A 9433-nucleotide genomic window follows, 5' to 3' on the forward strand; every position below is an offset into this window, starting at 1 on the left:
CTGGCTTTGAACCGCGATCCTCAGATTTCAGCCTCCTGAGTAGCTAGGATTACAGGCGTGAGCCACCAGCGCCCGGCTGTCCCTGAGCTCTTCAGCTCAATGGGAGTGCTCTACCACTTGAGCCACAGCACCACTTCTGGTTTTCTGGTGGTTAATTGGAGATAAGAATCTCCTGGACTTTCCTGCTCAGGCTGGCTTTGAATCACAATCCTCAGATCTCAGCATCCTGAGTAGTGAGGATTACAGATCTGAGCCATCAGTGCCCAGCTTCCACTTGTGACTTTTTTTTGGGGGGGGGAGGGAGGGTCCAGTCGTGGGGCCTGAACTCTGGGCCTGGGTGCTTTCCTTCAGCTCTTCAGCTCAAGGCTAGTGCTCTACCTCTTGAGCCACAGCACCACTTCCAGCTTTTTTCTTTTTTCTTATGTGGTGCTGAGAATCAAACCCAGGGCCTCATGCATGCAAGGCAAGCGCTGTACCACTGAGCCACCTTCCCAGCCCCAACTTGTGACTTTTTGTTTGTAGTTGTAGATGTAAGTCCCATGGATACAGGAGGCTGAAATCTGAGGATTGCAGTTTGAACGTAGCCCACGCAAGAAAGTCCATGAGACTCTTATCTCCAACAAACTACTCAGAGAACACCAGAAGTGGAGCTATGACTACTCAACTGGTAGAATGCCAGCCTTGAGGAAAAGAAGCTTGGGGACATGGCCCAGGTCTGAGTTCAAGCCCCAGACCAGCATACACATACACAAAATAAAAATCTCATGGACTTTCCTTCCCTAGCTGGCTTCAAACTAGAGTTCTCATCTCAGCCTCCTGAGTAACTAGAATTACAGGCTCCTGGCCCTTCTTATTTATTTACTTATTTACTTATTTTGGAGATCATCTCTTGACTGTGTTGGGATTACAAGGGTTTGCCACCATGCTCAGCTGCTATTTTTAGTCTATTCCTATACCTTGATTGTGTTTAGTAAAGTCACAGTCATGAAATGTTTACAGAATGGACCCATTTGCTTTACTGGAAGATCAGAATGCAGCTGAAGGGCACAGTGTAGAGAAAAGAAAAAAAAACAATTTTTAGCCGGGCGCTGTTGGCTCACGCCTGTAATCCTAGCTACTCAGGAGGCTGAGATCTGAGGATCGCGGTTCAAAGCCAGCCCAGGCAGGAGAGACTCCTATCTCCAATAAATCACCAGAAAACCGGAAGTGGCGCTGTAGCTCAAGCGGTAGAGCGCTGCCTTGAGCTGAAGAGCTGAGGGACAGCGCCCAGGCCCAGAGTTCAAGTCCCACGGTCGACAAAAAAAAAAAAAAATCAATTTTTACATTTTATGGCAGTGTATCACAACTATCTAGCATGCCATATCTATGTATAGGCTCAAAACCTACAAAGGGAGACACCAAAAAAGTTCTGCCAGATTTCAGGAACCTTGTCTGTTTTATTCACTTTTTAGGACACAGTGTTCTGGAAACAAGCATTTGCTGAATGAATGAACATCTGGGAATAAAATAAAAATAATACAAATGAGCCATCTATAGAAAAGATATAAACCTAAGCTGGGAAGACTGTATGTGTACTTTGAAGAATTTCAGGGAGAACTTTAAGTTAAACCAAGCTGACCCAGCTGTAACCCCCAAGAAAGCATGCTTGGAATGTGTTTGTAACCAGAAAGCTTAAACTTAATTTTGTGTCTTCCAAAGAAAGACTTGGGTTTTTAAGGAGAGGATTGAGATGACGTGGAAATGGGAGTGGAAGGTCCAAGAAAGGGAACTAGGTTTTGTGTCTGAGCCACAGTCTGGGGATTCTGACCAGGGGCGCTATGTAGAGTCCTCGACTAGACTTCTGTAAGGCCAAGAACTGAGTGTGAGCCTCCTTTTTTATTTTTAATACTGGAGTTTGACAGCTGGGCACCAGTGGCTCACCCCTGTACTCCTAGCCACTCAAGAGGCTGAGATCTGTGGATTGTGGTTTGAATTCAGCCTGGGCAAGAAAGTCTGTGAGTCTCTTAAATCACTAGCTAACCAGCAAATAGTCAGAAGTGGAGGTCTGACTTAAGTAGTAGAACACAAGCCTTAGCAAAAAAGCTAAGAGACATTGCTCAGGCCCAGAACAGGCAAAAATAAAAACTGGATTTGAATTCTAGGACTTAAGTTTGCCAGGCAAGTGCTCTACCACTTGAGCCATATCCCTAACCCTTCTTTTGGTATTTACCAACTTAGTCCCTGGCATTCGGGTTAATGCATCAGTCATCTCTGAGCCTAAATCAGTCTCCTTTGGAATTTCTTGCTCTTGGACCCCCTGACAGCTGATAAGCAGTCAGTGGGAAGTGCTGATAGATAGGCCATGCCCAAATTTCTCAGACAGGGACTCTAACCTGCAAGTTAGAGTATTTTTCCTGTTCTTGAGCTGAGGACTGTGGCCAGCACAGTCCATGACATGTAGGAAGGTGGAGAGGTAAGCAGGCATGAGATACATAGTTAAGAACCATAACTTACTGAACACTATTGGCCTTTAGGCTCACTGTGTTAAGTATTGGTGTGTGTAACAATTTAGTCTTCATGACAACTCAGTGATGCAGTTGTTGTAGAAGTGACACATTGAATATCATCCATAAGTCTCTCAGCCTTGATTCAGCTCACCTACTGCTAAATTCTCCATATGTTTTGTACATTTAAAAGCTTTTTGTCTGAGTTGTGTGTCTGTAGTTGTGTGTCTGAAATCTTGGCTATTCTAGAGGCTGAGATATGGGAATTGTGGTTTGAAGCCAGGCCATACAGGAAAGTCAGTTAGCCACCAAAAAGCCAGAGAAGGAGCTGTGGCTCAAGTGGTAGAACACCAGCCTTGAGTGAAAAGATCAGCGACAGTGCCCAGGCCCTGAGTTCAAACCCCAGGATCAGTACAAAAACACTTATTAGTGCAGATACAGATTGGCTCAGAGAAACAATTAGTGAAAAGAAGGTGGTGCAGCACAATGCATATGTGCTCACTTGTGTAGAATTGTATAGATAGACATGAAGTACTTTTCTAAATACAGAAATATATTCTGGAATTATAGGCTTTGAACTGAGATCCTTATGTCTCAGCCTCCTGAATAGCAAGGATTACTGGCATGAGCCCCTGGAGCCTAGCTTTTTTGTTGTTGGTGGTCGTGGAGCCTGAACTCTGGGCCTGGGCGCTGTCCCTTGGCTCTTCAGCTCAAGGCTAGTGCTCTACATACTTGAGCCACAGTGCCACTTACGGCTTTTTCTGCTTATGTGGTGCTGAAGAATCGAATCCAGGGCCTCATGCATGCAAGCACTCTACCACTGAGCCACCTTCCCAGCCCAGAGCCTAGCTTTTTATTTTTATGTATTTATTTAATTTAGTTTTTTTTGTGATTGAGGGCTTGAACTCAAGGCCTGGCTGCTCTGTCCCTGAGCTCTTTTGCTCAAAGCTAGTGCTCTATCATTTGAGCCACAGCACCACTCCTGGTTTTCTTGTGGTTAACTGGAGATAAAGAGTCTTGTGAACTTTCCTACCCCAGTTGGCTTTGAACCATGGTCCTCAGATCTCAGTCTCCTGAGCAGATAGGATAATAGGCATGAGCCACCAGCACCTGACTTTTACTTTTATTTTTTTTAATGAAGGAACAGGAAGGTTTTGCATATGGAATTAGAACTAGAAAAAAATTTTACTTTCCTCATTAAAAAATGATTGGGGGAATTTGGTACTAATTAGGTGTATTTATGCCTAGGGAACCTGGGAATTCCTGAGTCTTCCCTCACCCCACTCTCTGCCCTGGAGGCAAATGTGTGCGCATAGGAACAGAGGCTGAGAGAAGTTGGCTTGGCTCCCAGACTTGAGTGCCCCAGGCTCTGGTGGCCTAGGCCAGGAAAGGCAATAGTTAGCCTTCCTAGTAGCTCACAAGGACCTGTGTTTCCCACCTGTGGGTCTTAAAGTAGGAGAGAGAATATAGATTCCATCCACATGCCTAAGTGGCTTTGTCATGTACTTTGTAATTTGTAGCAATTGAACCTCCTCCTCAGTTCTGTCCACCTCCAGTTAGAGTGGGTAGAGTCATGGCCTCATTTCCCTCAGGAGCCCATAGGGTATTTTGTTACCTGGACTCCAGGAAGGTTAAATTTCTGGAAGTTATAACTGTACATAAAGACCACAGTATGATCTACAGTGGTAGTAATAATCATATTACTTTTTTTTTTTTGCAAGTATTAGGATTTGAAGTCAGAGCCCTGAGCTTTCCTTCAGTTTTTTTACTCGTCTAGTGCTCTACCACTTGAGTCACACCTCCACTTGTCTTTTTACTGGTTCCTTGAAGATGAGAGTCTCACAGACTTTCTTGCCAGGGTTGTCTTTGAACCACAATCCTCAGATCTCAAGTTTCTGAGTAGCTGGGATTCTAGGTGTGAGCCACCAGTGCCTGGCTACAAATATAAGCTTTTAAGTCTTTGATCTTGCTTTTCCCTTCTCCATAAAACCAAAATACCCTCAACTTAAGCAACATTAAGCCTATTCCTTCATCTGTGTGACTATTTAACCCATTTGTCCTTTTCATTTTTTTAAGGCTCTGCTATTTTGAAAGTAAATTTCAGCTCTGTTGACTTTGTGTCTGAAGAAGTTTTTCTTCTGCTTAAATGAAACAATAACTTATTTGTGGGTTGCCAAATAGAAAGGCTTCCAGAACCACTAATGATATCTTACATTGGCTTTGTAGAGGAATGCCATGTTTTGTGGTGATAAATTGTTACAGAGCACATGTCAGCAGTCAGGAACCACCATGCAGGCAGTGTGTCTGCTGCTGGAGTAGCTCCTTGATAGCGGGTGCTGTCTGCTTCATTCATGGCTACATTTGCTGCTTCAACTTTGGGTTGACCCAAGTCAGTGCATATAGAAGCATTTTATTTGTTTGTTGTCAATCCAGGGGCCTGAACTCAGGGCCTAGGCACCATCCCTGAGCCTCTTTGTGCTCAAGGCTGGCACTCTGCCACTTGAGCCATAGCGCCACTTCCAGCTTTTTCTGTGTATGTGGTACAGAATCGAACCCAGGGCTTCATGCATGCTAGGCAAGCACCATATTCCCAGTCTCATTTTATTTTTTGTCCCTGTATTGGGGCTTGAATTTGGGATTGCAAGTCTGAATTATCCTGCCTGACTTGTTTGTTGAGAAGGGGAGGAGGGGGAAGCCTTGCTAACATTTTGACTGGGCTGGTGTGTGTGCCCACGTGAGTGTGCATGCACACATGCCTGGCCTGGGGCTTGAACTTGGCCTGGACACGGTCCCTGAGCCTTTTGGTTGCCGTTGTTCAAGGCTAACACTTAACCACTTGAGCTATGGCTCCATTTCTGGCTTTTTGGAAGTTAATCGGAGATATTCCTGTGTATTCCTAGCTACTCAGGAAGCTAAAAATCTGAGGATTGTGGTTCAAAGCCAGTTCAGGCAGGAAAGGCTGTAGGACTTTTATCTCCAATTAACCAACAACAATAACAAAAAAAAAATGTCTCATGGACTTCCTTGCCTGGGCTGGCTCTGAACTGTGATTCTCCTGTCTCAGCCTGCTAAAGAGCTAGGATTCCAAGTGTAAGCCACCGGAGGTCAGACTGACTTTGAACTGTGGTCCTACGGATCTCATCAATCAAGTAGCTCAGATTAAGCCATTTCTTTACTAGAGAAAAAAAAGTGGGTTGGGAATGTGGATTAGTGGTTGAGTGCTTGCCCTGCATGCATGAAGCCCTGGGTTCGATTCCTCAGTGCCATATAGATAGAAAAAGCCAGAAATGGCACTGTGGCTCAAATGGTGGAGTGCTAGCTTTGAGCACAAAGCTCAGGGACAGTGCGCAGCCCTGAGTTCAAGCCCCAGGACTGGCAGAAAAAGAAAAGTTTAATCATGGCCTCCTTAAAGCTATTTCATTGTTTTTGGTTTTTTTTTTTTTCATGCTGATGGGACTCATTTCATGAATTTTCACCAGAGTCTTCAAACAGTCATATTTCTTGTATTAATTCTCTGGCTTTCTTGGAGCCTGTTTCTGTGTAATAAGCTAGTATCCAGTTTGTCCTGTTTTCCTGTCTCCCTGGCACAGAAGTAGTCTGAGGTTTGGTGGACCCAGAAGTGCTACTTCCTTTTCTGGAGCCTTGGCTCCCCCTGCCTGCCTGCCTTTCCGTTTGGATGTTTTAATGGCACCCTCCCTTGCTCAGTGATTTGTGTTCAGGAAGTTGGGCAGTGATTTACTTGTTTCTGCTTTGTGAACTTCCTCCCCTCACTTCCTCAGGAAACCAAGCAGCTCCTGGCTGGCTGCTGGTCGCTGATTTTATGTGATAGAAGACAAGGCCTTAGGGTCTGAACTGGAGCCAGTTTTTTCCACCTTTGTCTTTTTACTGCCGTCTTCCTCTGGGCGTCATAGGAACATTTTGTGATTGGGTCAAAATGATGTCATGTCCTCCTCAGCCCTGGGAGAGATTGCTGCTCCGCTAGAGTACAGACAGAGCCTTCCTTGAGTAGGTAGGGCTGCTTCTGTTCAGCAGTAACATCACCGAGTGAGCTGTTGTGACCCTGTGGCCCAACCATCATCTTGGGTGAACAGCTTGGCAGGAGCAAAGGGTAGGTTGAAGGGATGAGACTTGTGGCAGGTAAGGCTGGTAAGGTGCATTCTGGGTGCTTTGCAGGGCTCTTGAGTGAAGGGAATGAAGAAGTCCTGTCTGCAGTGAGGTATGTAACAAGGGCATTGTTCTTTCTCTGGACTCATGCATTTATTGTCCAGATTACCAAGTTCACACACAGTACCTACTGTGTCTCCAACGATGCCCCTTGCTGCCTCATGAATTGTAGCTTCATTTATGGAAGGATTTGTACCACATCTCCCAGAAAGAAGTAACTTTTGGTTTGGATTCTAAAAAGTAGATGGTAATGCCACTCACCAAGGCAGGGGAAGAATGTCAAAAGACTTGGGAGACTTAGGCTTTTAGGTGTTTGTCTTGAGGATTTGTTTGGTAGGCCGTTGATTTGTGAGGTCTTAGAACACAGGAGGAAGATGTAGGCTAGAAAGATGGATCTTCAAGTCAGGTGCCCGTGGCTCATGCATTTAATCCTAGCTACGGAGGCTGAGGTCTGAGGATCGGAGTTCAAAGCGAGCCTAGGCAGGAAAGTCTGTGAGACTCTAAGCTTCAAAAAAAAAAAAAAAAAAGCCAGGAGTGGAGCTGTGGCTCAAGTAGTAGAACACTAACCTTGAGCACAAAAGCTGGACAGAGCCCAGGCCCTGAGTTAAAGCCACAGGACCAACATAAAAGGAAAGATGGATCTGCCTAGGGAGGATGTGTTGATCTTGGAAACAGCTCACGGCCCAGAACCCTGAGGAACTTCAGCACTGAAAGAGGATTGAATGGAAGGTACAGAGAGAACTGGGGGCATGGTTCAAGTGAGAGTGCCTGCCAAGCAACTAGACACTCTGAACTCAAATCTCCAGTATTTCAAAGGTCACAGTGGTAGAGGAGGTCTGGGAGAACACACACCTTTGTGTTCTCACCCACACAGGAGTCTCTCAATGTGTAACAGGTACAGGAGCCAGGGACGGAACAAAGCATGGAATCTTTCAGACATCTCCTCATCTGGATGGGTATTTTAAATTCATGACTGTCGAGAGTAAAATTCTTCAAAGCATTTTTTTCTGGCATACATTTCTAAATATGGCTTGTGTCAGTCTGAACTAAAAACAAGGCATTGGTTGGGCTTTGAACTTCTTAGACAAAAACTTCAGTAATCTGCTACAAGAATTTCCTGTGGTGTCTCCATATCTCCATGGTATCCAGGGCAGATATTTGGGTTTATATTATTGTGGGCTAGATAAGAGAACGTTTTCTGTGTCTAAAGAGGGAGTTGTTGTGGAATAGATAATTTTTTCTGTTGTTTTTGTTTGTTTTCGGTGGGAGTCAGGGACTCAAACTGGATATCTGATGCTTTAGGCTCATTCACAGGCGCCCTACCACCTGAGCCATGCCTCTAACTCCCAATTTTTATCTAATAGCTTTATAAAAATACAATTCACATAATATACAGTCCATTTCTCTCTCTTTATATATATATATATATATGTTTATATAGATATATAATTTGTAACTAAAAACCATGAATTACAATCAATTTTGGAGCACCTTTTTTTGAGGGGGAAGGGAGGCAATACTAAAGTGTGAACCCAGGCTCACAGTTGTTAGGTAGCCACTTGCCATTTGAATTACACTGCCAGCCCTTTTTTGCTTTACTTATTTGTTGGATTGGGCCCCAGCAGTCCATCACATATAGCCTTCTGAGTTGATGGGGATCAACTGACTTGTTGGTTGAGATGGGGTTTTCACTAACTGGGCTTCAAACCACAATCTTCCTATTCTACTTACCAAATAGCTGGAGTTAGAGTGTGAATCACTATGCCCAGCTGAGTATTTGAAAACTTCTGAAGCGGGGCTTAGTGACACATGGCTGTAATCTCAGTACACAGGAAGTGGACACAAAGTGATAAGTTTGAGAATATTATGGGCTACATAGCATGATCCTGTCTCCAAAAGGAGGGGGGGAGTATTTTTCATTACAAAGAAATCTATCCATTAGCTGTCAATCCTTATTCCGTTTCTCCTCCCCTTTACCCCAGCATTAATCTAGTTCCTATTTCAATGAATTTGTCTTAATTTATCACCTCCCACCCCCGCCTTTCTTTTGCTTTTTTAGTGGATCTGTAGACTGAACTCAGGTACTCATGTTCACCTAATGGTTGTTTCTTGGTTGTGACTCTGAGAAACCAAGACCTAAGTCTATCCTTTTTTTTTGGAAGTGCTGGGGATTGAACCCAGTGCCTCGTGCATGCTAGGCAAATGTTCTACCAATGAACTATATCCACAACCCCACATCACCTCCCTTGAGGGCACAGATATCGCAACCTCTGCCAGGACTGCAGATCTGTCACTTTTTAGGTGGAGAGGGAGCCAATTTCTTGAATTTGTAAGGCAGTGAGTGCCACTGGAGAGCAATCAATAGCTCATTGATGCCAGATTTCCAAAGAGTCTGCCAGTGTACTTGCTGACTCTGGAGACCCAGCACTGAACAAGGCACTGCTGTCCTTAGACACTTATGTGCCAGCTGTTGTCTCTAAGACCACACAGCTTTGATGTTTAGACAGAATAGTAGGTTTGGTTTTCCCTGTGTGGGGTCTGAACTCGGCCTGGGCACTATCCCTTGGCTCTTCAGCTCAAGACTACGTGGTAAAGTGGTAAAGGCCACTTGAGCCACAGTGCCACTTCTGGCTTTTTCTGCTTATGTGGTGCTTGAGGAATCAAACACAGGGCCTTATGCATACAAGGCAAGCACTCTACCACCTTCCCAGCCCTTCCTCTCTTTCCTTTCTCCCTTCCTTCCTTCCTTCCTTCCTTCCTTCCTTCCTTCCTTCCTTCCTTCCTTC

General features: G+C 44.7%; 1 protein-coding gene across 1 annotated transcript in view; it reads left to right on the forward strand.

Annotated features, from left to right (window-relative positions):
• The first annotated feature begins 6514 nt into the window (after nt 1–6514).
• Nucleotides 6515–9433, forward strand: part of Kiaa0355 (KIAA0355 ortholog) — a 48610-nt gene continuing 45691 nt past the window's right edge. The window contains exon 1 of the mRNA XM_013026338.1: nt 6515–6591. The gene's annotated coding sequence lies outside the window, so the exon portion shown is untranslated. The remainder of the gene's footprint in view (nt 6592–9433) is intronic.

The sequence above is a fragment of the Dipodomys ordii genome, unplaced genomic scaffold, assembly GCF_000151885.1.
Source record: "Dipodomys ordii isolate 6190 unplaced genomic scaffold, Dord_2.0 Scaffold92, whole genome shotgun sequence".
NCBI lineage: Eukaryota > Metazoa > Chordata > Mammalia > Rodentia > Heteromyidae > Dipodomys > Dipodomys ordii.